Here is a 26,882-nt window from a genome sequence, read left to right as displayed (position 1 = left end):
GTTTGCCTGCGGTGGGTCTCAGATGTGGCACGTGGGATCTCTCATTTCGGTGCATGGACTGTCTAATTGTGGCTCGTGGGCTTGGTTGCTGCACGACACGGGGGATCTTAGTTCCTGACCAGGGGTTGAGCCCACATGCCCTGCACTGCAAGGCGGATTCTTAACCACTGGACCCCCAGGGAGGTCCCTGTGGCCATCTCTGATCGGCCATAGCCCATCCCTCCTTGGAGAAGCTGTCCTTGGTTCTCCCTCCCCTCTTCCTCCTACACCTCCCTCTATCTGCTTTCCTCTAGGAACTGAATAATTACCCCTGGTGTGAAGTCTTCCCATTAAACTGGGAGTGATTTCCTTGAATAAAGGACCGGAGTTCCTTGATAAATTATTTGGCACATAATGGCTTCTCAATACCTCGGCAGTATAATGAGGAGTGTTAGAGTTACAGAGATTTGTGTCTTGTCTTCTGGTTTGCTCACCGTCTTAGCACAGAGAGACTCACTCACAGGAGGTTCCCGGAATGCGGCTATGGAATGAATGGAGGAGTGGGCGAGCGAGTGAATGAACAAGTGAGCCAAGGCTTCCGCACACAGTCCTGTTCCTGAGGTTAAGGGAGCCAGGCTAACTAATGAGTTCCCTGAGATTCTCGCTTGTGTAGATGCCCCAGCTTTAATTACACACAGGTCCTGGAAGGTCGGGGGAAAACAGCTGGCCTCTACCCACAACCCTCACAATAGACTGAGGTCTTCACCGCCAGCTGCGGGTCCTTGAGCCTCCACTGTGGACTCATCAGCTGTGTCTGTCCTCCTTGTCCCCCCCTCCCCCCTCCCCGCCCCCTGCCTCACCAGGAAGGGGCCAGTTTGCACAGTGAGACCCTCCCAAGGCCGAGGGCCCGAGTGCTTCCTGCCCGCCCGAGCGCAGAGCAGCAGCTGGGCTGGGAGGCTGGCAGGTGTCTAACAGCCTGCTGCAATCCTGCATAACAGGAAGTGAAAGAGAACACCGTATCCAGTTGAAGCTGCAGTGGAATATGGGCTGCAATGCTTAATTAACCACCCTCAGTCATCTCACCGATCTCTGTGGTTGCCACAGGGGGGAAAAGTGAAGACAGAATGAACGGAGGCTACAAAGCCGTTTCTGTGTCCCCCGCCTCTCAACTGTTCCATGTAAATTACTTTTTCAATATTTAAAATGAAAATCTCAAAATATACACAGAATCAGAAGAAAGTAGTCGATTCCCATATAGTCATCACTCTACTTCAGTGATCGACACTGTAAAGCTTTTTTTTTTTTTTTATTGAAGTATCGTTGATTTGGGGCTTCTCTGGTGGGCTCAGATGGTGAAGAATCTGCCTGCAATGCAGGACACCCAGGTTCGATTCCTGGGTCAGGAAGATCCCCTGGAGAAGGGCATGGCTACCTACTCCAGTATTCTTGCCTGGAGAATTCCATGGACAGAGGCATCTGGCAGGCTGTAGTCCAGAGCATTGAAAAAGTCAGACACGACCGAGCAACTGACATACAGTTGATTTACAATGTTGTGTGAGTTTCACAGGGATAGCAAAGTGATTCAGTTATATATATAAATATATGCACATATATTTTTTCAGATTCTTCTCCATTATAGTTTATTACAGGATATTTCATGTAGTTCCCTGTGCTATGGAGTAGGTCCTTGTTGTTTGCCTGTTTTGTACATAGTAGCGTGTATCTCAGAGAAGGCAACGGCACCCACTCCAATCCTCTTGCCTGGAAATTCCCATGGACAGAGGAGTCTGGTAGGCTGCAGTCCACGGGGTCGCTAGGAGTCGGACATGACTGAGCGACTTCACTTTCCCTTTTCACTTTCATGCATTGGAGAAGGAAATGGCAACCCACTCCAGTGTTCTTGCCTGGAGAATCCGAGGGATGGGGGAGCCTGTTGGGCTGCCGTCTCTGGGGTCGCACAGAGTCAGACACGACTGAAGCGACTTAGCAGCAGCAGCAGCAGCAGTGTGTATCTGTTAATCTCAAAGTCTTACTCTGTTGCCATACTTTCTCCTTTGCTAACTGTAAATTTGTTTTCTATGTCTTTGAGTCTATTTCTGTTTTGTAAATAAGTTCATTTATCACTGTTTCTTAGATTCCACATGTTAAGTGATATCATATTTGTCTTTGACAATACTTCACTTAGAATGATAATCTCCAGGTTCATCCATATTGCTGCAAATGGCATTACTTTGTTCTTTTCACAGCTGATAGTATTCTATCATATCCATGTGCCACATCTTCTTTATCCATCGCTCTACTGATGGATGTTTAGGTTGTTTCCATGTCCTGGCTATTGTAAAACAGTGGGGCAGTGAATATAGGGGTGTATGGATCCTTTCAAGTTAAGAGTCTTCTCTCGATATGCCCAGGAGTGGGATTGCTGGTTCATACGCAGTTCTCTTTTTTCGTTTTTTGAGGAACCTCAATACTGTTCTCCACGGTGGTTGCACCAATTTACATTCGCACCAGCAGTGTAGGAGGGTTTTTCTCCAGACCCTCTCTGGCATTTAATTGTAGACTTTTTGCTGATGACCGTTCTGAGCCGTGTGAGAGGGCCCCAGGCCCGTGCTGGCATTCTGGTATCTGGCGTCAGGGTCTGGAAGGCTCTATCGACGCTGTTGCTTCCCAACAGGCAGGTGAAGTTGGTCCCTGGAGTCTGGCTGGAGGGCCCAGGGATCCCAGAGCTGGTTCCGGCAGGATCATATTACAGTTTTCTTGAGACTGGTGTCAGCCCCCTGGTGGGTGAGGCTGGTCTGGAGGCTTGTGCAGCCTTCATGGAGGGAAGGGCTGGTGCCTGCCCACTGGGTCTTGGCCCTCAGCTGGTGGTTGTTGCTCAGTCATGTCCGACTCTTTTCGACCCCATGGGCTGAAGCATGCCACGGTTCCCTGCCCTTCACTATCTCCTGCAGTCTGTTCATACTCATGTCCATTGAGTCGCTGATGCCACCAAACTACCTCATCCTCTGTCATCCCTTTCTCCTCCTGCCTTCAATCTTTCCCAGCATCAGGGTCTTTTCTAATGAGTTAGTTCTTCCAATTGGGTAGCCAAAGTATTGGAGCTTCAGCTTCAGCATCAGTCTTTCCAATGAATATTCAGGACTGATTTCCTTTAGGGTTGACTGGTTTGATCTTCTTGGAGTCCTGGAGACTCTCAAGAGCCTTCTCTAGCACCAGAGTTTGAAAGCATCAGTTCTTCAGTGCTCTGCATTCTTTATGATCCAACTTTTACATCTGTAAATGACTACTGGAAAAACCATACCTTTTACTATATAGACCTTTGTTGGCAAAGTAATCTCTCTGCTTTTTAATATGCTGTCTAGGTTGGTCATAGCTTTTCTTTCAAGGAGCAAGCATCTTTTAATTTCATGGCTGCAGTCACCATCTGCAATGATTTTGGAGCCCAAGAAAATAAAGTAGGCTACTGTTTCCATTTTTTCCCCATCTGGTTGCCACGAAGTGGCCCTCAGGTTGGCAGGGTCATGTCTAGGGGGAGTGTCTGAGGCAGTGGTGGGCGCTGCAGTCTTTAGGCAGCAGCCTGTCTGCTCATGGGTGGGGCTGTGTTCCCACAAGGTAACTGTTGGCCCTGAGCTGTCCCAGCTTTGGACTCTACAGGCTGTTGGGTGGGGCCAGGTCTTGGTGCGAATGAGATAGAGGGTAGATTTCAAGATAGCAGCCTCCAGCATCAGCATCCATGCGGCTGAGTGCTCCCAAATGTGTACCCACCAGTGTCCCCGTCCCCAGGGTGAGATGCAGCTGTCCCCCGCCTCTCAGGGAGATGCTCCGGGATTCACAGGTGGGTCTGGCCCAGGCTTCTATCCAATTACTGCCTTTGCCTGAGGTCCTGGTGCTCATGAGGATGTGTGTGGTCCTTCAAGAGTGAAGCCTCCATTTCCCACCATCCTGTGGGGCTCCTGAAGTCAAGCCGCACATTTGGCCTTCAAAGCCAGCTGCTGTGCGGGCTCGTCCTCCCAGTTCCAGGGCTCCTGGCTGTCTACTCCACCATCATGGCTGCTCTCCTCAGCAGAGCCAACTCTGGACTGTTATCCTGTGCTCACGGCCCCGGCTCTCTGACATAACGCAGAGGGGGTGTTCACTTCTGACTTTATTTTTTAATGGGTTTCCAAAGTTTTGTTTCATTTTGTTTATTTGCTATAGAGTCAAATCTGTGCCATACTCTTAGGAATGGTCCCTTTGTGTGTGTGTTGGGGGGTGGGGAGGGGGAGTGCTGAGTGAATTCATGCAGATTTGTACAGATGCATAGACGGTCTTGAGGTAGCTTATGCAGTTGCACGTAGGTGTAATAACCATGTGATCAGAATGTCTGCGCGGGATGGTTACATAGGGCTGGGTTGTCTCACGTGTTAAAGATGTGTGGAGATGGGCAGCCATGAGTGGGCAGCCATGAGTGAGGGTCGATGGTGTGTCTGCCTGGAGAGATATTTCAGTTGATAGGGAGGTGTCCTTTCAAAGTCAAGTAAGCTTCGCTTCCTTCTTTAGTGGCAGATGATTAAAAGGACTCTCAGAGATCATATAGCTCCCTTCTACTTCCAGAACAGACTTGTTCACTTGGATGGACTTTCTGGGGAATCCTTGGCACATTTAAAAAATCCATGGGGGCATGAATGCATTAAAACAACAACAACAACAACAACAACAAAACAACAGATAACGTTTTAAGGGCGTACTAAGCGGCTGGTATGGCCCCAGGCACTTTTCATTATTGACGTCACTTGAGCCTCTGGATAACCTTGCATCGCAGGAACCATTATTATTTCCTCCGTAGAGTTGACAAATGTGAGTAGCTGGGAGGTGGAAGAGGCGGGATCTCAAAGCACACTGTTGGGTGTGAGAACCCCCGTGATCTACCAAGTCAGCATCCTGAAGAATGGAGACAGAAGACGCACCCCTTTGCACAGCCAGGTTTGCAGTGGATGTAATTTGCTCCACGGCCTCTAGGGACAGGGAGTCTATGAGCATCAGAACCAGTCCTGGAGAGAGCCCCAGGGCAGAGATGGGTGGCTTTGGGAAGCTCACCTCTGCTCCGACGCCGCCTCCCTGTGGGACATCAGCAGCCTCACTGCCCACGAGTCCCATCCTGACTGCCCTCTGCCTTTGCTTGGACTTGAGTCCTCCAGCTCCCTAAGCCCTCTTTTTGCAGATTTCGGGGTGGTTTCTCACTCCTGAGTCCCCACCCCTCAGAGGCCAGCAAGATCACCCCAGGGAGCTTCTTGAGGAAGTGGTGTCAAACTCCAGAAGTCTGGAGTCACACTCTGAGAGATCAGAATTCGGTGCTCGGGAGTGCGGTGGGGCGGGGGTGGGGGTGGTGGGGAGCCAGAAGCTTGCATTTTCCACCAGCCCCCCTCCCTCCTTGACTCTGATGTGAGTGTTCAAGACCATATTTTCAGAAAAACTGCCCTCCATCCTTTCCAGGGAGTTAGCTTTAGAACCCTCCTTCCTGCAGCTAAGAAGGAAGCCTGGTCTGAACACACACGTGGCTGAGCAGTGTCCCAAATGGGCCGTAAAGTGGGGGCCAATATATTCCTCTAAAAGTTCCACCTGCAATGCCAGGCAGTATTCCTTTACAAGCCATTGGGGGAGAGGAGCAGGCCAATGCCCATGAGAAGCCAGGCATCCCTTAAGGAATTTAAATGGGTCAGGAACTCTTAAAGAATTTAAATGAGCATGAAATAGGTAGAGAGGGTTTTCTGGGCCAATATGCAAGCCGCACAGTAAATAGCTATTTTCAGCGCGGAGTCTGGTTGGCAGATTTGCATATACATGTGATGCCGTGAGTTTCTATTTTTGCCATGTAAATGTGCAGTTTGTAAAGAGAGCCCTGTGCCCCGGTGGAAATGCAGGCTTGGGCTGCTTGGCTGGACCTGGTGTTCTGTGTTCTGACGAGTCCAGGTGAGAGTCGAGAGATGGGCAGAGAAGAGAGAAGGTGTGTGGTGAGGCTTCTGGAGTCCTTAGATAGCTGAGCTCAGCCCTGCAGCCACATCCCCCTGCCCGAAAAACGGAAGTCAAGAATGGAAAAGTCGAACATCCATTGTGCTGTGACACCAGCCTTCGTTGGTTTAAAACAACTTCCTGTCTTTTTTTTTTCCCCAAACCCACCTCTGATTTGCTATGATTATCATTGACTTTTCTATTATGGTGACCCTTAGGATTATTGTCGGAGTGTAGGTACATGACTGACACACGGGAGCAGAACCAGGAAAGCTCCTGCTCTTCTCCCTAAGTGTGCCTGGCTGCAGAGGACTGGAGTGGGCCAGATGGAGGGTTTCTGACAAGTCTCTCCTGGTGCTGTCGCCGTGGCCCAGCACATGGCTGCCACTCGGGTATTTTGTCATTACCCAGTAGGACCTCTTGGGGGTCACTTTGCAGAGTGAACTTGGCATTTTCCTTTGGATCCTTATCTACTGGGAAGGAGGCCATCTTTTGGCTTTTGCTTGCTGCTGCTGCTGCTGCTAAGTCGCTTCAGTCGTGTCCGACTCTGTGCGACCCCATAGACGGCAGCCCACCAGGCTCCCCCATCTCTGGGATTCTCCAGGCAAGAACACTGGAGTGGGTTGCCATTTCCTTCTCTGATGTAATCGCTAAGTCACATCTAACTCTTTGGAGCCCCATGGACCATAGCCCACCAGGCCCCTCTGTCCATGGGATTTCCCAGGCAAGAATACCGGAGTGGGTTGTCATTTCTGTCTCTGGAGTTGCTTGCTGCAAGGATGCCAATTAAGGAAAGATCTTACAGAATGAAGGGAGCTTTGCCTTAGTCCTGAGGAAGGTGGTGGTTGTCAGCACTGGTTTGCTTACCTTCTGCTCACAGGCTCAGAAACTGCTGAAGAGACAGTGATATTTTGCTAAATTACCACTAATGCTGGCGGTTTCCAGCCTTTGTTTCCCATAAATATCAGGAGACTATCTTCATTTAAAAGAACCTGTGGGACTTCCCTGGTCGTCTAGCGGTTAGGACTCCGCACTCACCACAGGGCGCATAGGTTACAGCCTCGGTCAGAAACTAAGATCCTGCAAGCCAGACAGAGTGGCCATAAAAGAAAAAAAGAAAGGAAAAGGGAAAACAAGATCCCATGGCTGAGGAACACAGGGAGCATCAAGTGGTCCTAAAAGGACCCTCCCTCCAATACTACTACCTTCGTGCCTTTCTTTCTTGTTTTTTGTTTGTTTGGTTTTTGCAAAATATCGTTTCATTTAAATGGAATATGGGCAAAATGGTGCCTCCAGCTACTTCCGCGTCCAGGAGATGAGCACTTCTGTCTACGAAGAGGGTCAACCAGCTTGATGAAAATTCAGCTGCGGTCGCCCAAGCTTTCTAAAGGCAGGATGAGTGCCCAAGGCAGAGCGTCTGGAGGTTTGGTGTGGCCTCTGCTGGGTGTGCACACACTTTCATTTTTAGAATATTAGTTCCTTTATCAGGTCTAACCCCGAGTCGGTAATGACTGCTTGGCATTTGGTCACAACACGTGACCATATTTGGCCAATTTTCAGAAACCACCTAAGCCGTAGTGACATAGCTTCAAAGACAAGCAAGATGTTTTCTCAAAAAATTATTTTAAAGCACTTTTAGAAAAAAGTTTGTGTTTCCCTTACTCCTTAATAATTGAAAAAAAAAAAAGTAACAATGAACTAAGGGAGATGTTTATCAAGCTTTGGGGCTGTCACTTAAGCTTTGGAGGTCTTCTTACAACATAGAGAAGGGTGTTTACACCGGAATAAGGACTTTTGCTAGTCTCAGAGAGCTCGTGAAAGGAAATACTGTAAACTTTTGCCAAAGCTGCATCATCTTTGAAATAATTTACTGTGTACTGTGAGGAAATGTCTTGAGTGTCACATATTATGACTTGCTTCCAAGAATTACTATTCATTATCTCGCAAAGCTGTATTTATCCATCCACCCATCATCTACCTATCCATCCAGCCATTTACCCATTCACCACAGCTGTCATCACTCTGCTGATTGCCAAAGATACAGAGATGTACATGAAACAGTCCCTACTCCCTGCCCTCAAGGAGCTCAGGATCTAGTACAGTAAACCCTTGTCTTGTACCGATCTAAGTTTCTGAGAATCCAAAACTTTGTGCCTTTCTCACCTGTCATTTTCGCTGCTCCGTGAACGTGAATGGACTCACACAGTGTCTCTGCCGAAACTAGTGAGGAAGATGGAATCTTTGAAACAATGGGTGAGCGTGGCTGCTAGACCAACGCCCACCCTGAGATCAGCTCTGTGGTTTTCCATCCTTAATCATTCTCAGAAGATAACATGCTGTTTTCATGGGTACAAGAGACTCCCAAAGAAAACCACCGCATGTTATTGCTATTTATGAAACTAACAAAAGTAGAGAAGTCCACTAAAAGTTTTGATGGGAAAAATTATATAACAAACTGATAGTGAATGATTTGAGATCTTGCCCATGGTGCTTAGTCATCCAGGCGCGTCCGACTCCTTGCGACCCCCTAGACTGCAGCTCGCCAGGTTCCTCTGTCCATGGGATACTTCAGGCAAGAATATTGGAGTGGGTTGTCATTTCCACCTCCAGGGGATCTTCCCGGCCCAGGGATTGAACCCAGGTCTCCCGCACTGCAGGCGGATTCTTTACTGTCTAAGCCACCAGCGAAGCCCCAACTTGCACATAAACTCCTCACTAAGATGAGGGACTCAAGGGAATGATTTCATCCTGTTACTACAGGCTTTGGAAAATGCGTGACTTTGGAGCCAGTTACAAATACTTGGTTCTTAGGACCCCAAGTTGCAAGGTTTCTCTGAACTCAAGGGAAGGCCACCCTTTAGCATTTCCATTAATGTTTTTTTCTTTGGGAGGGGGGCATTCGTGCCCAATATTGAACAAGACGGGTGATACATTTCTTGACCTGCTTTTTATTAGCTCACTTAGTAGCGGATAGAATACCAACTCTAGTCATTTCTTTGTGAGTATTGATGAGTCTGTGACAGTTTGAGATTTTTGTACAACCCTAATGCTTTGTGAAAATATCTGTGGTTTCGGCTGTTGTAGAAGTCACAGGTGCTGTGCAAACTCCAGGATTTTGTGACTACCTGTGGAATTGAATGAGTGCTAAATTTCAGCCAGATGTTATTGCAAATAAAGATGTGATTTTTTTTTTCTTTTCTCTTTCACATTCACAGAAACCAAATTAAGAACCTCTGCACTAGCAGTCGATTTACTCTGGGAATATGTACGTGCCCCCCCTTTGCCTTCCTCATAATATTTGTAATGAGGGCAAAGATGATGGGGAAGTAAGCACAGCACAGCCAAGGGAAAGGGCTTCCCTGGCGGCTCAGGCAGTAAAGAATCTGCCTGCAATGAGGGAGACCTGGGTTTGATCCCTGGGTTGGGAAGATCCCCTGGAGGAGGGCATGGCAACCTACCCCACCATTCTTGCCGGAGAATCCCATGGACAGAGGAGCCTGGCGGGCTCCAGTTCATGGGATTGCAAAGAGCTGGATGTGACTGTGTGACTAAGCATGGCACAGCACTCATGCCCAAGTAATCGATGCCCTTTCTGTGGTCATCCCACTTGTGCTGCCTAAGATCTCAAAATTAAAAGAGAAGAAATCCTCCAAGCACTATCGGTTTTGTAACCTCTCCTCCCGAGGGGACACCGAGTGATGTCCTCAAGGTCTGGGCCGCGGCTCTTCATAATAGGGCACTGCTCTGTGTCTCCGCACCACCTGGAAACCACGGGCCTCCTAGCTTTAGGCACAGACCTCCTGCTTCCCAATTGGCAGTGTTTCCGCCTTCACAAATGCCATTTCTAGAGTTCAGGAGCAGGATCTGTCATCCTTTATTACTGGAGTATCTTTATTCCCAGTATTCCAAGAGGTGACGGTCTCGCCATCATTTTTTTTTTTTCATCTCTTTTTACCAGGAGGCCCCAAACACTGGGACCTCCGTTGGTTTATTCTGCATGCAAGTGTCCTGGCGTGAAGCCGCAGGTTAGGGTCCTCCGTGTGGTCCTTGCTGTCCACAGACAGAAGTGCAGGGCTCTGCGGTGGGGACAGTGGGGGACAGTGCGTGCCTCAGGTGTCAAGGATGGCAGTGGGTTTCCCGACAGCATTTCTTCTGTGAATGCAGCTCTGTGTGCTTAAGATGGGACTTGAATACAAACAACAGCTGTACAGAGCTCTTTCCAAGAACGCAACTAACTGCAGAAGGCCAAGGTTACCTTGAATATTCAGGACTCAGGGCCCTGGGGCTCTCTCTTTTATTTGTCATAACCTCTGACCTCTTTTTTAAATTGTTTAAGATGCTTCTTTAGGTGCATTCGGTCTTAGTTGCGGCACGCGGGTTCTGGTTCCTTGACCAGGGATGGAACTCGGGCCCCCTGCAGTGGGAGCACAGAGTCATAGCCACCGGACCACCGGGGAAGTCCCTCTGACCTCTTGTGTTAAACCACAGATTGTGTTTTCTAACTCCTCAGGGGTCCCTTCTTCTCCCTTCGTTTCTCGTCATTCCTCTTACTTTGGGACCAGCAGCAACGTTTACCTAAAAGCCTTCACTCCCTACCCGCGTACCCTTCTCTCCTTTTCTTTCATGCATTTGATTCTTTCTGAGATGCCCAGTTCCCTAGGAGGAGGGTGTGAGAAGGTGGTTCCTGGGAGGAGAGGGAGAGACTGGGTAGGACTGGGCAGCAGGTAGGCAGAGACGCGCATTCAGCTGAGGTCTGGGTCTGAGCGGTGCCCCAGGGCAGTCAGCCCAGGACTGCCGGCTGCCCCGAGGACGGGGCTTCACCTCCAGGCTTTTTCAGATACTGAGGCTTCTGATGGCGGATGCCGGGTCTCCGGGGGTGGGGACGGGGCTGAGGGCTGGGAACAGAGAGCGCTCCCTGGGACCTGAGCACATTGTCACGGCATCACTGCTCTCACTCTCTAAATCCTCTGGCTTCTGGTCGTCCCCCGTAAAACTTAGGTGTTGTCTCATGCGCCGCTTGACTCGGGCGAGTTAAGAACCCCCCTTGCTTTTGATTTCAGTCTGCTGAGGTTATTGCATTCCCTACTTCTTTCTTAGCCAGACTCTTCCCCGCTGCACTGCGTGAGTTAAGGGCGTTCCGCGGGCTGCTTCCGGAACCTTCCTGCTATTTCTATCAACTCCGTTCAAAGCTCATTTGTAAGAGAGGGACTTCCTGTTCATTATTTCTGTTTCTGTGCGGCGGGAAGATTTATGTGAAAATTCGTATTCCTGTGCTCCGTTATCACCCATCAATCATCTCATCCTTTCCTGATGGTGCTAACTCTTCTCTCCCTGCCATCTCTGCTTCCGGGGCCATCATTATCCTCACGCCTTGTACAGGGGGCTCCGTCTCTGGCCACATCCCTCCCTTTGTGGTAAGGACTCCCAGGGGCCACTGAGATAGGCCCATCCAGAGACCCCCTCTGGACTGTTTTCTGGGTAGCCAGGAACCTGGGGTTCTTCCTGCTGCTTCTGGGTGCTGTACAGCCTCTTCCCCAGGTCACTGTTCCCGGGAACTGACCGAACCTGGGCTATCCTGGCCGTCAGCAGAGGACAGTATAGATAGAACTGACTCTATGGGCTGGAGTCTAGACAGGCATACTAGATTGACCAGCGTTCCCCCAAATTCAGGTTCACCTAGAACCCCAGAATGTGACTCCTTATTTGGAAATAATCTATGTAGATCTATACAATGGAATATTACTCAGCCATTAAAAAGAATGAAATAATGCCATTTGCAGCAACATGAATGCATCTAGAGATTGTCATACTGAGTGAAGTCAGACAGAGAAGGAGAAATATCATATGACATTGCTTATATGTGGAACCTACAAAGAAAATGATACAAATGAACTTATTTACATAACAGAAGGAGACTCACAGACTTAGAAAATAAATTTATGGTTGCTGGAGGAAAGGGATAGTTAGGGAATTGGGGAAGGTCATGCACACACTGCTATATTCAAAATGGATAACCAAAAAGGACCTATTGTATAGGACAGGGAACTCTGCTCAGTGCCGTGTGGCAGCCTGGGTGGGAGAGGGGTTTGGAGGAGAATGGATACGTGTATATGTAGGGTTGAGTCCCACTGCTGTTCACCTGAAACTGTCACAATATTGTTTATCGGCTATGCCCCAATACAAAATAAAATTTTTAAAGTTTGGGGGAAAAAAGGAATAGTCTATGTAGATATAATTCAGTTCAGTTCAGTCGAGTTTGACTCTTTGCAACCCCACGAACTGCAGTGCGCCAGGCTTCCCTATCCATCACCAACTCCTGGAGCTTACTCAAACTCATGTCCATCGAGTCAGTGATGCCATCCAAGCACCTCATCCTCTGTCGTCCCCTTCTCCTTCCGCCAATGAACACTCAGGACTGATTTTCTTTAGGATGGACTGCTTGGATCTCCTTGCAGTCCAAGGGACTCTCAAGACTCTTCTCTAACACCACAGTTCAAAAGCATCAATTCTTTGGCACTCAGCTTTCTTTATGGTCTAGTTCTTAACATCCATACATGACTACTGGAAAAACCCTAGCTTTGACTGACTATACAGATCTTTGTTGTCAAAGTAATGTCTCTGCTTTTTAATATGCTATCTAATTTGGTCATAGCTTTTCTTTCAAGAAGCAAGCATCTGTTAATTTCATGGCTGCAGTCACCATCTGCAGTGATTTTGGAACCCAAGAAAAGAAAGTCTGTCACTTTTTCCATTGTTTCCCCATCTATTTGCCATGAAGTAACGAGACCGGATGCCATGATCTTCGTGTTTTGAATGCTGAGTTTTAAGCCAGCTTTTTCACTCTCCTCTTTCACTTTCATCAAGAAGCTCTTTAGTTCCTCTTCACTTCTGCCATAAGGGTGTCATCTGTATACCTGAGGTTATTGACATTTCTCCCGGCAATGTTGATTCCAGCTTGTACTTCACCCAGCCCGACATTTTGGATGATGTACTCTGCATATAAGTTAAATAAGCAGGGTGACAATATACAGCCTTGACGTACTCCTTTTCCTATTTGGAACCAGTCCATTGTTCCACATCCAGTTCTAACTGTTGCTTCCTGACCTGCATACAGGTTTCTCAGGATGCAAGTAAGGTGGTGTGGTATTCCCGTCTCTTTAAGAATTTTCCAAAGTTTGTTGTGATCCACATAGTCAAAGGCTTCAGCATAGTCAATGAAGCAGAAATAGATGTTTTTCTCAAATTCTCTTGGTTTTTCTATGATCCAAAAGATGTTGGCAATTTCACCTCTGGTTCCTCTGCCTTTTCTAAATCCAGCTTGAACATCTGGAAGTTCTAGGTTCATGTACTGTTGAAGCTTAGCTTGGAGAATTTTGAGCATTACTTTGCTAGCATGTGAGATGTTTGCAATTGTGTGGTAGTTTGAACATTCTTTGGCATTGTCTTTCTTTGGGATTAGAAGAAAATATAATTAGTGAAGTTGAAATGAGGTCCTCCTGGGCTGAAGTGGGCCTAAGTACAGTGACTGGCATCCTTGTAAGAAAGAGACACAGGTGCATGGGGATTCGGTGCCTCATGCCTCCTCGCCTGAGGACAGAGGCAGAGAAGGGATGATGTAGTCACAGCCAGGGCACCGCTGGGCCTGCTGGCGGAGGCCAGGAAGGATTAGCCCCTGGAGCCTGTAGAGGGGGCCTGGCCCCCATGGACACCCTGCTTTCCAGCTTCTGGCCTCCTAAACTTCAGAGAGCAAATTCCTGTTGTTTGAAGCCCCTGAGTTTGTGGTACTCAGTTCCAGCTGCCCTGGGAAACCCACATGATATATATAACCCATGAGGCCCCTGCTGGTGGGAGAAGGAGTCTTAGATGGAACAAGGAGGGTGATCAGCCCCAAGCTGGGGTTCCCTCTGCCTCCAAGTTCAGATGCAGAATTCCAGGGGAGCAAAAACTTTTGATTGTGAACCAGGCCCTCCAGGTTGTATGAACAGATACTTGTCAAGAGAGGAGGACATTTCTACAGCGTGTTGTGAGTGTGTGCCAAGTCGCTTTAGTCGTGTCCGACTCTTTGCCACATCATGGACTGTAGCCCGCCAGGCTCCTCTGTCCATGGGATTCCCCAGGCCAGAACACTGGAATGGGTTGCCAGGTCCTCCTCCAGGGGATCTTCCCAACCCAGGGATTGAACCTGCGTCTCTTACATCTCCTGCTTTGGTAGGTGGGTTCTTTACCACTAGTACCACAGTAGAAACTCAGACTCTTAGCGGTATTCCTGGCCCAGCCCCCACAGATGTTGGGGTAAGCCTGCCCCGGACCTTTCTTCTCCCGGGGTTTCCACAGAGCGAGGTTTGTCCCCAAAGTCTAATTCATGGAGGCACTTCTACTACAGACCCAGTTAAGCATCACGGGCAAGCAGCTTAACCTTTTCTGGATTTTCTGAAATGTCATTTTTTTCCCTTCTTGAGGAGAGCTTAAAAATCACTTCTGGTTAGTAGGGCAACTTATCAGGCTGATGGTCTTCCTGTTTCCGTATTGACGAAGGCCTCACGCCATCAGCAGCAGAGCCGCTCCCCCCTGGAGCCTGTGACGGGGCGGCAGAAACCAGGCCCCAGATCAGCACTTTGAGGGTGCGCCCGTTGCCCCCGGACTGAAGCCCTCACTGATAACACTTTCCAAATCGGGGTGATTCAGATGGGCTTTTTGTGAAGAACAAGCTGGAATTCCCCCCCACCCCAACCCCCACCCCAGATGATCAGTGCTTTGCCAAGGCCTGGAGCGGCAGTAATCTGAATGGCCAGCTTGTTTATGAAGACGAGGAGGAGGAGAAAGAAATGGGAGAGGGGCAGAGGAAGCCACGTAACAGAAATGAAACTCAGCCTTCAAAGCGGGTTCAAGGCCAAGGCAGGAGGGCCGGTGAGCCAGACACTGTGCTCTCAGGTGAGAGACAGGACGTGTCCCTGCCCTCCAAGGGCTCGAGGTCCATCGAGTCCCAGCTGAGCCCCAGTGGGGGCCTGTCCTCAGGTGGTCATCTTTCCTGCACCTGTGACCCGGGGGCCCACCTGCAGGGGGCACCTGCATGCCAGCCCCATCTGACCCCACCTTTTCTCCCTGGGTCCCTTATCCCAAAGCCCGCAGCTGCTCAGGGAACAGATTCACGGAGGATGCGGTCGTGGGAGGAGCATGGGACAGGATGGCCCGGGCGCCACCCACCTTCCTGTGTTCCTTCACAGAGCTGTGTCTGTGTTCAGTCGTTCCGTCGTGTCCGACTCTTTGCAACCTCACGCACTGTATGTAGCCCACCAGGCTTGTGTCCATGAGAGTTTCTAGGCAAGAATACTGGAATGGGCAGCCCTCTCCTCCTCCAGGGGATCTTCCCGACCCAGGGATCCAACCCGCATCTCTTGCATCTCTTGCATTGGCAGGGGGGTTTTTTACCACCACCTGGGAAGCTCCTTCACAGAGGGGAACCCCTTTCAATGTCAGCCCCACTGCCTCCTCGCCCCAGGTTGGGGTTGCCGTGGTTCCTGCTTCCCGTAAGAGGGCAGTGAAGCACAGAGAGGCCAGGGTGACACAGCCAGAAATAAATGGAGGGGTGACTGGCATCCACAGGCATCCTTGGGGCCCCCTCCCCAACCCCATCAGTATTCTGCCCATTTCTACAAGCACAGATGGGGGGGAGTCATCTGACCTGGCTAAGCCACTTGTCCATGTCCATAACATAGGGTGACCTCTCTGGGAGTAGGAGGCGACAACGGAATGATCAAATATGTTCAGAACGCTCAACCCATTCCTGGGAAAATGGAAAGCATACATCTATTTGGGAGGCGGTCCAGGACCCGAAATTCTGGGTTCTTCCTGCCCTGCTCACGCAAACAGGCCTTTTGCTGTCCTTTCCCTGACATCCCTTCCCCAGGCGCAGGGCACTTCATCGTTTACGTTTTAATAGATGCTTCCAGCAGGCTGGGCCTTCGCCCAGAGATACGGAGCAGGGCGGGGGCCTACTCCAGGTCAGCAGAGAGCTCCACGGGCTCCCTGAGCTCACAGACCACACACGCCCCGAGTGAGGCTGCCCTTCTGAAACCACGCATCCCTCTCACCCAGGAAACCCTGAAACTGCTGTTCCACAAGCCCATAAACAACTCCTGTGCTTTCAGACACAGGAAAGGGGTGCTTCAAGCAGGCATCTTCCCCCTTAGGGCTTCATTTTAGAGTCAAGGGTCCTCTTCGTTCTGAACACAAGAAAGAAACCCAGAGCTTGGGTGAGAGGATGGCTTGCATTGTTAAGCAAGCTGGAGGATTTGTGGGAGAGACAAAAAAAAATCCTGGAAGGAGATTTGGTGTTTTTTTTTCCCTTCTCTGTACCAACCAGGCACAAGGATGTGACTTCCAGAAGGAAGGAGCATGACTTTGATTTTGAGATGTGCAGTTTTTAAGCATGGCATTTATTTTCATTCAGGTAATGGAAGAGGCATGAACGTGCAACAGCAGACAATTGATCCAGAACTAAAGATTCCCTTTCCCTTTGAAAGGTCCCCACTAACCCCTGCCTACCTCTGGCAGTGGGAGCTGTCACCTGGTCCCCAGTTCCCACTGCTGTCTCTGAACCGGGGGTAGATGGGAGTCTGGACATCCCAGCCCAGTCCTGATTCGACTGCTAGGTTCTGTTGGAAGAAGGAAAGAAAAAACTTTTATTCACTTAGTGCAGCGGTTTTCTAACGTTTGCAAATGGAGGAATCTCAGGGTGGGGAGGGCAGTTAAAATGCAAATTTCCAGGCACCAGCCCAGATAGGCTCGAATTCAGTAGTTTTGGGTGGGGTCTGCGTGTGTGCTAAGTTGCTTCAGTCCTGTCCGACTCTGTGACCCCATGGACTATAGCCCACCAGGTGCCTCTGTCCATGGGGATTCTCCAGGCAAGAATACTAGAGTGGGTTGCCATGCCCGCCTCCAAGGGATAGTCTTGACCCAGGGATCGAACCTGGGTCTCCTGCGTCTTCTGCATTGTAGGCGGATTCTTTACTGCTGAGCCATTGGGGAAGCCCTGCATTCTTAAATGCCCCTACCCCATACCCCTCAGCTTTCCTCCATGTGATTCTCAAGTATGGTGTTCTGAGCGTCTACTAGAGACCAGATGTTCTACAAGAATGTCTTCTTCTAGCTTCCCAACTATTGATTTCAGGACTTGTATTAATACCCATAAAGTCTTTTTTTTTTTTTTTTTCTTAATATTTAGGTATCTAGCTGTGTCGGGCCTTAGTTATGGCATGTGGCATCTAGTTCCCCAACCAGGGATCAGACTTGGCCCCCCGGCTTTGGGAGTGTGGAGTCTTAGCCACTGACCACCAGGGAAGAACTGACCATCAGTTCTTGTTACAGAATACTTGTCTCTGCTTTTACAGATGGATAAACTGAGGCTCAGGGGGATTAGGTCACTCCCTCCTAGTCACACAGCGAGCAAGCTGTAGGTTGAGCGTTATCTCTTCAATTCCTAAAGCCGCCCACTATTTCATCTCCCTGACAGATAGAGGTGCCTGTTACCTATTAGTATCGATACAACAATAAGTGCTCAGTAAGAGTAGGTACTAGTAGAGTAGATACTAATGGCAGAGGGGTAAATAAGATAATATTAGATTTAACCGTATGAAACTGGTTGACATTCAACCACTAATAATCTACAAAAGCAGCGGTTTCAAAGTGTCAGTTGCTTAGTCTTGTCTGACTCTTTCGACCCCATGGACGGTAGCAGGCCAGGTTCTTCTGTCCTTGGGATTTTTCAGGCAAGAATACTGAAGTGTGTTGCCATTTCCTCCTCCAGGGGATCTTCCTGACCCAGGGATTGAACCCGCATCTCCTGTGTCTCCTGCATTGCAGGCGGATTCTTTACCCACTGAGCCATGCCTGTCTAATAATTGTGCAGTGCTGGGTAAAGTGCCTAACATAAAGGAATAAACAGCTAGTATCAGAAGCCGTTGGCGATAGAACCATGTTCCACAAATGATAGGTCAACATCCTACCCTTTGGTACCGGTGGGTATGACCCTGTTTAGAACAAATCGTCTTTGAAGATGTGGTTTGTTAAGTCAGAATGAGCTCACACTGCATCAGGATGGACCCTCAGTGTGATGACCTTATATGGAGCGAGATCTAGACATACAGACACACAGAGGGGAGATGACAGGAGAACACAGGAGCAGAAATCGAAGTGATGCACCTACAAGCCAAGGAAAGCCGAGGATTGCCAGTAGCCATCAGAAGCTAGAAGGCGTAGGACAGGTGACCCCCTAGAGCTTTTGAGGGGCACACGACCCTGCCAACACCCCGCTTTCTGACTAGTGGCCTCCAGAACCGTGCGAGCGTCAGTTCTTGTGTTTTGAGCCGCCGAGTCCATGGTCCTTTGTTACGGCGGCCCTAGGAAATTAACATAGAGGCGTCACCCTTCTCCTCCCCTCACCACCACCATCCCGCTCAGCCCCGCCTTCTAGAGCAGCAGTCCCCCACCGTGTTGGCACCAGGGACCGATTTCGTGGAAGACAACTTTTCCACAGACGGTGGGGAGGGGGAGATGGTTTCGGCATGATCCAAGCACACATTTATTGTGCACTTTATGTCTACTCTTATTGCATCAGCTCCACCTCAGATCATCAGGCATTAGATCCCAGAGGTTGGGGACCCCCGTCTAGAGGACAGGATGGGGGGCAGACGCAGATCCCAGGAGGGTGAGCTCTGACCGGTGCCCATGGGAGTTCCTCCACGTCAGTGGCATCTCACCCGACCCAGATGGGTTTGATTTCCACCCAGATTTATAAAAGCTCCTTTTTATGACACACACACAGTTGTGCTTTCTGATGCTTTCCCAAGCTCCCTCCAGCTTGTGCAATATGGACTTCTCCCAGGGGAAATCTTCAAGAGACAGACAGACGGAAAAATGGTAGCCGCAGAACACTGGGTAAACACGGGCTCCCTTCATAGCCTCCCTTTCCTTGGATGACGAATCTGTGGCGGGGCCCCCGAATCCCAAGGAGGCCCACTTCAAACATGTATTTGGATCAGTCTACAGGGTCAAGGACCTGCTATATAAAAAGTCCCTTAACGTTCACTGTTCAGACAGAAGTCACCGGCGCACAGATTCCAAGATGGAGTCTGTGGTCCATTTCATATTTATTTTTCAATCAAGGCAAGGTTTCCAGTGACCTTTGTTTCAGTTTTTGGACAGAAGAGCCACGTGGTCATGGTTCCCCTCTTCGTCTCACCAAAAATGGAAATGCAGAGTCGTGATACTCTAAATTCTGCCCATTTCATGATCACATTTTCCCAGAAGAAAAGGAGAAACAGAAGCCATGATGGACAGTGGGACAGAAAGTTTAAAATTTGAATTGTCCAAGACGAACTCTCGGGACTCAGTCTCTGCGTTTGGATCCCATCTCACTGAATCTGAGTTTGGGGGAGTCGCTTCACCTGCCTGTATCTCAGTATACTTGTCTTTATGAAGCCAGCACTATTTTATCGCTCAAATTTTAGAGTCGTGAGAATTCAGTAAATGATGAACAAAATTTTTGTAGGGTGACAAGTCATGCAAATTCTCAATTAACTATTACTGTTACTTCTTTATCTCTAGAGAGGAAGGTCTTTACTTTGCCCCTTCTCTGTGTCAGAAATTTGTGAACTTGCTACCTGCTGTCGTAGGCGTCTTTTTGTATCTCAGGGAATTTAAGCAACATATCCAGAGTCACAGAGCTGCTCACCTCCTCAGCTGAAATTTAAACGTGGCTGAATTTAACTTGAATTTCAGTTAAACTTGAATGTAAACCTGGATGTACCCCTAAGTCATTCCTTCCTCTATACTATGTTAGATTGTTCAGAATACTTTCACTCAAAATGGAATTCCCCTCAAACACGACCTTAACCCTTGGCATTGAGCCTTGGTGTAGCCTTCTGACTGCCTTGATGTAGCAGAAAGGAGTTCAGTTCAGTCATTCAGTCGTGTCTGACTCTTTGCGACCCCCGTGGGCTGCCGCACGCCAGGCCTCCCTGTCTATCACCAACTCCCAGGGTTTATTCAAACTCATGTCCATTGAGTCAGTGAGGCCATCCAAACATCTCATCCTCAGTCGTCCCCTTCTCCTCCCACCTTCAATCTTTCCCAGCATCAGGGTCTTTTCCAATGAATCAGTTCTTTGCATCAGGTGGCCAAAGTATTGGAGTTTCAGCTGCAGCATCAGGCCTTCCAATGAATACTCAGGACTGATTTCCTTTAAGATCTCCTTGCAGTCCAAGGGACTCTCAAGAGTCTTCTCCAACACCACAGTTCAAAAGCATTAACAAAGGGACGAAATCCAAGTTTGGGCCTCTGATCTGGCTTTGGCAGAGGTCAGGCAATCAAAGCCAGCTGTCAGGAGCTGGTAAAAGAAAACCAAGGCCAAAGGACCTGGGGATGCAGGGGAGCATCCTCGACACAGAGGAAGGGACTGGGTCAGAGTGGAGAGCGGCCAGCCAAGAAGACAGGACAGCGGTGACAAGACAGTCAGCACCCTATCCTTGATGTTAAAGGAACCTGGTTGAGGGAAGATGGAAGGATGCAGACAAATGAATGAAGCAAGAGTGGCTCTAATCCAGAGCATTGGCTCTCCATGGCTTTGAGGTCTTCCCTGGTGGCCATACCCCTTCCTAGGTCCCCAACCCCAAGGAGTTCAGAGATGGGTGCGGCCGCTGGGTCTCGAATGAAAGCTGCCCTACTTGGGGCCCGTGTGGGGCGATGCTGTGGTCAGGTTCTCAGCGCAGCGTATCAGCCCACATAGATGAAATCTCCCGCGGCCCCATTGCTGATGCATTTGCCCAGGGGAGCCGCACGCATGAGGCCTGGGGGGAGGGTGGCCCAGAGCCAGGCTGTGCCCCACCCCCACACCGAGTCTGTTACTCCTGGGCCCGGACTAAAGGGGGCTTAGGTTTCTGCACGTTTCATGTGGCGTCTTTCAAAAATTGAAATCCACTTGAAGTGGTTTGGGTTTTTCTCCTCCCCGCCTGGTGCTCGCTGCAGAGAAATACCTTCAAACGCGGGCAGCGCCGCTCCGTGCCTGTCCCCGAGTGTGTTCAGAGGAACCCAGGGAGCCACATCAAGCCTCCCTCTCCCTCAGAGCCTCCCGGGCTGGGGCCCTGCCTGCCTGCCCCGTTCAGGCAGAGGCTTCCTTCCCCCCCGACCCTTCACCACATCCCCCTGCTTTCCCCTCCAACACTGGCTCACATGGGCTGCTTCTCTGGGGAAACAAGCCATCCTTGATTCTCTGCACGGACTTCGATGCAGAAGTCGGAGGCCGTAGCAGAGTCCCATAGCCCGTCTGGACCCCTGTTTTGCTCTTGGAGACTATGGGGAAGGCAGCGGGGAGGTGGAGGGGACCCTCACTCCTCATCCTGCCAGGCCTCCTTGGTTTTTCTGGCTCTCCACCAAGCTCCTTTATGCCCCCATTTCTAACGTCTTCAAAAGGACACATTTAGTCCTGTTGGCTAAGGAGGCAAGAAAGCTGGATCGATGCCCCAAGTCACAGCCTACATACCCACCATGCCCTGTTCCAGTTCATACTTTGCAACGTGGTTCCTCCCTAAGCCACAGAGAGATACATTGTCAACGTCGACAACCAGAACTCCCCCACGTCAACAGATCTGTAATGGGCGAGAAGAGAACCAACCCAGGATTCAGGCTTATTATTTTAATAATTTAATTACCCAGAGTCTGTGACTGTCCACTCAGGAGTTCATAATTATCGGGGTCGGGGGAACTCAGAAGGGTGGCTAATTCAAGTCTTCACTGGTGACTCAGACGATAAAGAAGCCGCCTGCAACGCAGGAGACCAGGTTTGATCCCTGGACCGGGAAGATCCCCTGGAGGAGGAAATGGCAACCCACTCCAGTGTTCTTGCCTGGAGAATCCCACTGACAGAGGAACCTGGTGGCTACAGTCCATGGGGTTACAGAGAGTTGGACATGACTGAGCATCAAACAACAAGGCAGGTCCTTGCAGAGGCTGCGGTGACGGGGTTCAGGGGGGACCTGTCTCCCAGGCTCGCCTTGGAGGTAGAAAGTAGGTCTGGGGAGGTCGGAGTTCATCACTTCCCTCCTCTGGTTGAGCCAGCCCTCCACCCCCACCCGACTGGGGCGATTTGCATGAGAGGAAGTCAGAGAGGCCGGGACAGCCCCCTGGCCTTGAAGTTGAAGGCCGCAGAGAAGGAAGATGAGCCAAAACCGGAGTGATTACCACTCTTCTCTGGCCCCTGAACTTCACTGGGGTTTCAAAACGACCGTATCTTCACCATGACCTTGTTTCTGCATGAGGAACCACAGGGTACCATTAATCACAACTAGTTGTAGATCAAAAAAAAAAAAAAAGAAGACTCGGTGACAAAACAGGGGCGTTGGCTCAGTGGGGCCGGGAGCTGTGGTTCAGGTCTCTGCTGCACCCCTGCCCCATCTCCCAGGGAGAGGGACAGGTGGGCATACTCCAGGCCAGGCTGACCCCCTCCACCCCTGGAGGCTGCAGCCACTGGGAGCAGACAGCCAGGAAGAGAGCGTGACTCCTTCCAGGCATCCAGACCCACCCTTGGGGCCATTGAGTGCCGTCTGGGGCAGGCAGCAGTCTCAACAGCAGTTTTGTGCTCTGGGTTAGGGGACAGACCTTGGAGTTAAAGGTAATCAAAAGTTGTCTTTCACAAAGACTTGGGTAAGAAAAGGCAGAAAGAAGGGAAACTAGCAAACAGCAGTGAAATACTCACTTTGAGCTAGACTCAGCTCGTGGCTTGGGGCTGTTATCTCCCTAAATTCTCGCACTCTGAAGACAGCCTGATTGTTATTCCCATTTATCAGGTAGAGAAAGACAGGCTGGAAAGAAGCCACCTGCCCAGAGTTATACTGCTAACAAGTGACAGAGGAAGAAGTCTAACCCAGAAAAATCTGACCATAAGGCTTGTGAGTGGAATCTTGTCTCCACTTCTCAAATCCCCTTCCCCACCGCCTCCCCCAGAGCCATCAGCACTTCAGGGATTTATTTCTCTGGATCAATGAGGCAGAGACTGGTCGGGCTCCCTGCTGTAAGGGCTCTTCCACAGCTTGATTTGTTTCGGCTGAGAGTTTTGACTAATTATCTTGCCTGGTTATTTTCTTTCTTTCTTTTTAATATTCATTTATTTAGCTGTGTCGGGTCTTCATTGCAGCATGCAGGCTTCTCTCTAGTTGCGGTGCACGGGCCCAGTGGTTGCAGCACACAGGCCTAGTTGTCCCGAGACATGTGGGATCTTAGTTCCTAGACCAGGGATCAAACCCGTATCCCCTGGATAAGAAAGGGGATTCTTAACCACTGGACCAGCAGGGAAGTCCGCGCCCAGTTGTTTTCAATTAGACCAGCAAGCCTGTTCTTTCTTCCGTAATTTTTAAGCAGATCCATGCCTGTTGCAGCAAAACTTTTGGCCTAGTTTTCCTGGTGAAGTGTGGTTCCTAAAGGGGAAAGGAAGATACTGATGGCTTACGCGTCTCGTGTTCAGGAGTTGTGCAAAGCGTTTACTGTGCACTATCTGAATTCACGTTCATAACAGTCCCGCACGGCCAGTGCCCCTGTTACTATTCCCATTTGACACATGAAGAACTTGAAGCCTTAGTGAGGAAAAGTTGTTCATTTGACCCAAATCATGGAGCTGGGAGCAAAAGATTCAATGGTCCTCCAAGATTCAATTGTCCTCCAATTCAAAAGTCCTCCATGCTTTCAACTTCCAGGTCAAAAGGGGGATGGGTGTCTGCAGCCTATCCTGACTATGCAGTTTATTACATAGGGATTATTGCTGAAGTAGGACTCAGAATCCGGCAGTGGAGCTCGATCAGTAAATAATTACAGTAACTCATCCATTCAACCACCATTCATTTAGAGCCTCCCTGTGCTCAGCTGGGAATGTACGAAGCCTCGCAGGAGCCAAGGGCGATTCCCTGTGAAGGTTTCTCACTTCTCGCTCGGGTTGTGTGAGCATCACTGGTTCAGGAATCTCTCTCTAGCAAGGCAGACAGCAGGGTCTGGTTTAGTGCCGTGCCTGCCAAGCCCAACACGCTGCTTGTCACGGAGTAGCTGTTCAATTAACGGCTGTTGAATGACCTCATTTATAAATGGATCCACCCGCCCGACTCCCCTTAATAGTCCCAAAGTGGGAGTCCTGTTGAAGTTTGGACATGTAACTCCTGCATAAGTCATAAAAACGCAGCATCACAGACGAAGGGAAGAAGATCTTAGTATCAAGCACACAGGTCTTTCCAGAGAGGCTACCCAGTGCGGCCAGCCCGCGTGCCACCGTGTCCCCTCTCGCTCTCTCTTCTGTTACAGCCTCTGGGGAGCTCGCTCTTCTGCCCTGGTTGCCCTCATGCCCTACCTGTTGAGACTCTGAATCCTAGGCATGTTACTCACTCTCTGTCACTGGGCTAACAGGTCTGGATTGGGGAAACCCAGACGAGACAGAGAGCTGAGAAAGAGACTGGGAGATGAGTCTACCATGGCCAAATGGGAAATGAGACCCCAGTGAAAACATTCGGGAAATTCAGACTGACAGAGAGGTTGGTGGACGATTCATGTGCTTAATGAGTGGTCACTCAGTCACGTTCAACTTTGCGACCCCATGGATTGTAGCCTGCCGGGACTGGAGTGGGTTGCCATTCCCTTCTCCAGGGGATCTTCCTGATGCAGGAATCGAATGCAGGTCTCTTTCACTGCAGGCAGATTCTTTACTGTCTGAGACTTCAGGGAAACCTCTATTAAAGAATGCTGCAGTGGGTTGCCGTGCCCTCCTTCAGGGGATCTTCCTGACGCAGGGATCAAACCCGTGTCTCTTAGGTCACCTGCACTGGTAGGTGTGTTCTTTACCAGTAGTGCCGCTTATCTGGGAAGCCCTATGTGTTTAGGAATCATACTTAAGATTAACATACTATCTTTACACCTTGACATTTTGCCCATCATCTTACAGTTAATAATTTTGAGTTAAACAAACGGAATGCATCCTTATTTAATTGACCAATGGAGATAACGCTCTTGAAAATTATAAATAATAATGATCCTTTTCATTCAGGAATATTCGTGTGTACCCGGAATATATTATGCTCAACAGCAGATGGGGAAACTCATGAGAATGAAAAGATTACTCAACCGTAAGCAAAAGGAAAGACACTAGTGTCTAAGTTCTTCAGAAACTGCCGTCATTATTTCCCACCCCACTCCCCCAATACCATCCATGCACCCCACTGGCTTGTAAAGCAAATGTGGCAGCCCTCTCATATTTGGGAGAAAATCACCCACTCAGTTGCAAAGCTGAGCCACATTCCCATTGGAAGAGCTCAGGGTAGTAATCACTGAATCCTCTCCCAAAGCCCCCTGGAGAGCCTGATTCAGAGCCGATTCTACTCTAGAGGGCCGGGGATGGCTATAAGGGCCCAGCAACACCACCCCTCCCTCTGGGCACACCTCCCACCCACCCCCATTGGCTCGTTCTGTTCTACCAGCAATGGCCAACTTCCACCTCTCACATCTCCACGCCCTGGCATATGCTCTGCCCTCTGCCTCTAGAGCCCCCTCCTCTTTGGGTTGAATGAACAGAGCATCTACTGCCCGAGACCCTTGGCCTACCAGATTTTGTCTGGAGGCTTTCTCCCTCGGCCCAGAGCGTTTAGCTCCCAGAGTGTCCTAGAATATTTCGGTCCCACGTCTGAGATCCTTGGTGGACGTTTTCTATTGCTGTAGGCACGGAGCCCAGAGGACTATTTTGGACAGAGCTTGAGGCTGTGAGTAATTGAACAGGAGTTGCAGAATGTGGATGAGCCTGGTGCAGATTCCAGGCCTGATCCTCAGTGACTGTAGAGTTTTCTGCCCTCCAAACCAACCTCAGATGTTTCATCTGTGAAAAACACCCACCCTGCCTGGTCATCGTGACGATGGTCTCTGATGACAGAGGTGAAGCTCAGACACTCCGTGGTCTGGAGTAGAAACTCCACAAACATTAGTTCCCTTGCCTCACCGTTCTGTCCGGTGTGTGGCCGCCTGGCTGGGGATTGAGGGAACCGGTTTCTCTCTAAAGAAGCGTCTGCTCCGCTGTCCTCAGCCTCCAGGAAGGGAGCAAGGCTGAGCCTCAGACTCATGCAGGATGTTTCCTGCAGCCAATGTGGAATGGCTCCTGGCAGGTCCATGGAGCAACTCAAGAAGGGGCTCCATCCTCGCAGACCCCCTCCACTGCCTAGGCAGGGCTCTGGCCTGGGGGTGACTAATGGGAGTGTCAGAGACATTGTCGCTCAGGCTCAGCCCTGCCCTCATCACCCCCCCCCCCGCCCTGCAGAACCTTCTCATTTTGTGAGCCTGTCACTCTCCCAGGCCCTCAGAAGTGGCTCCTCTGTGGCCGGCCCTCCGCCGCCCCCTTCTTTTGTTTTTTTGTAATTTATTTTTATTTATTATTTATTTGGCTGCACCGGGGATCTTGTTCCCTGCCCAGGGACCGAACCTGGGCCTCCTACACTAGGAGCAAGGAGTCTTAGCCACTGGAAAGGGCCAGAGACGCCCCCAAGGATTATGGGAATGTAGAGACTTTGCAGTTCTTCATTCATCCACTTCATTCATTCCCTCTCTAAATATTACTGAACAGAAGGTGCTGGGCTAAATGATCCTGAACTAGACAAAGAGGTGGGGGCCCAGTACCTTACTCTGCCCATCTCAGCTTCCTCGCCTGGTCAGGACCTGCCAGTGCTCTCCATCCACTGCCCCTCCCCTGCACTCCTCCACTCAGCCTCCACCTCCTCTGTCTCAGGCCCTTAGAACAGCCTCTTCGCCCTTCTCCCTGTCCTGGTGCCCCGGACTGTTGCCTGAGTCACCTTTCAAGAATGTCAGTTTTGATTTGTGAGCCTTGGCTGTGCTGTTTGCCACCG

General features: G+C 49.9%; 1 protein-coding gene and 1 long non-coding RNA gene across 2 annotated transcripts in view; one reads left to right on the top strand and one right to left on the bottom strand.

The window, feature by feature from the left end:
- The window catches only part of MAF (MAF bZIP transcription factor), a 352,826-nt gene that overhangs the window by 288,691 nt on the left and 37,253 nt on the right, over nucleotides 1-26,882 (top strand). The gene's annotated exons all lie outside the window — the stretch shown is intronic.
- LOC133229987 (uncharacterized) overlaps nucleotides 1-26,882 on the bottom strand; it is a 44,808-nt gene that overhangs the window by 2,186 nt on the left and 15,740 nt on the right. The gene's annotated exons all lie outside the window — the stretch shown is intronic.

This window comes from Bos javanicus, chromosome 18 (genome assembly GCF_032452875.1).
Source record: "Bos javanicus breed banteng chromosome 18, ARS-OSU_banteng_1.0, whole genome shotgun sequence".
NCBI classification, from domain to species: domain Eukaryota; kingdom Metazoa; phylum Chordata; class Mammalia; order Artiodactyla; family Bovidae; genus Bos; species Bos javanicus.
This window is presented reverse-complemented; position numbering and strand designations above follow the sequence as displayed.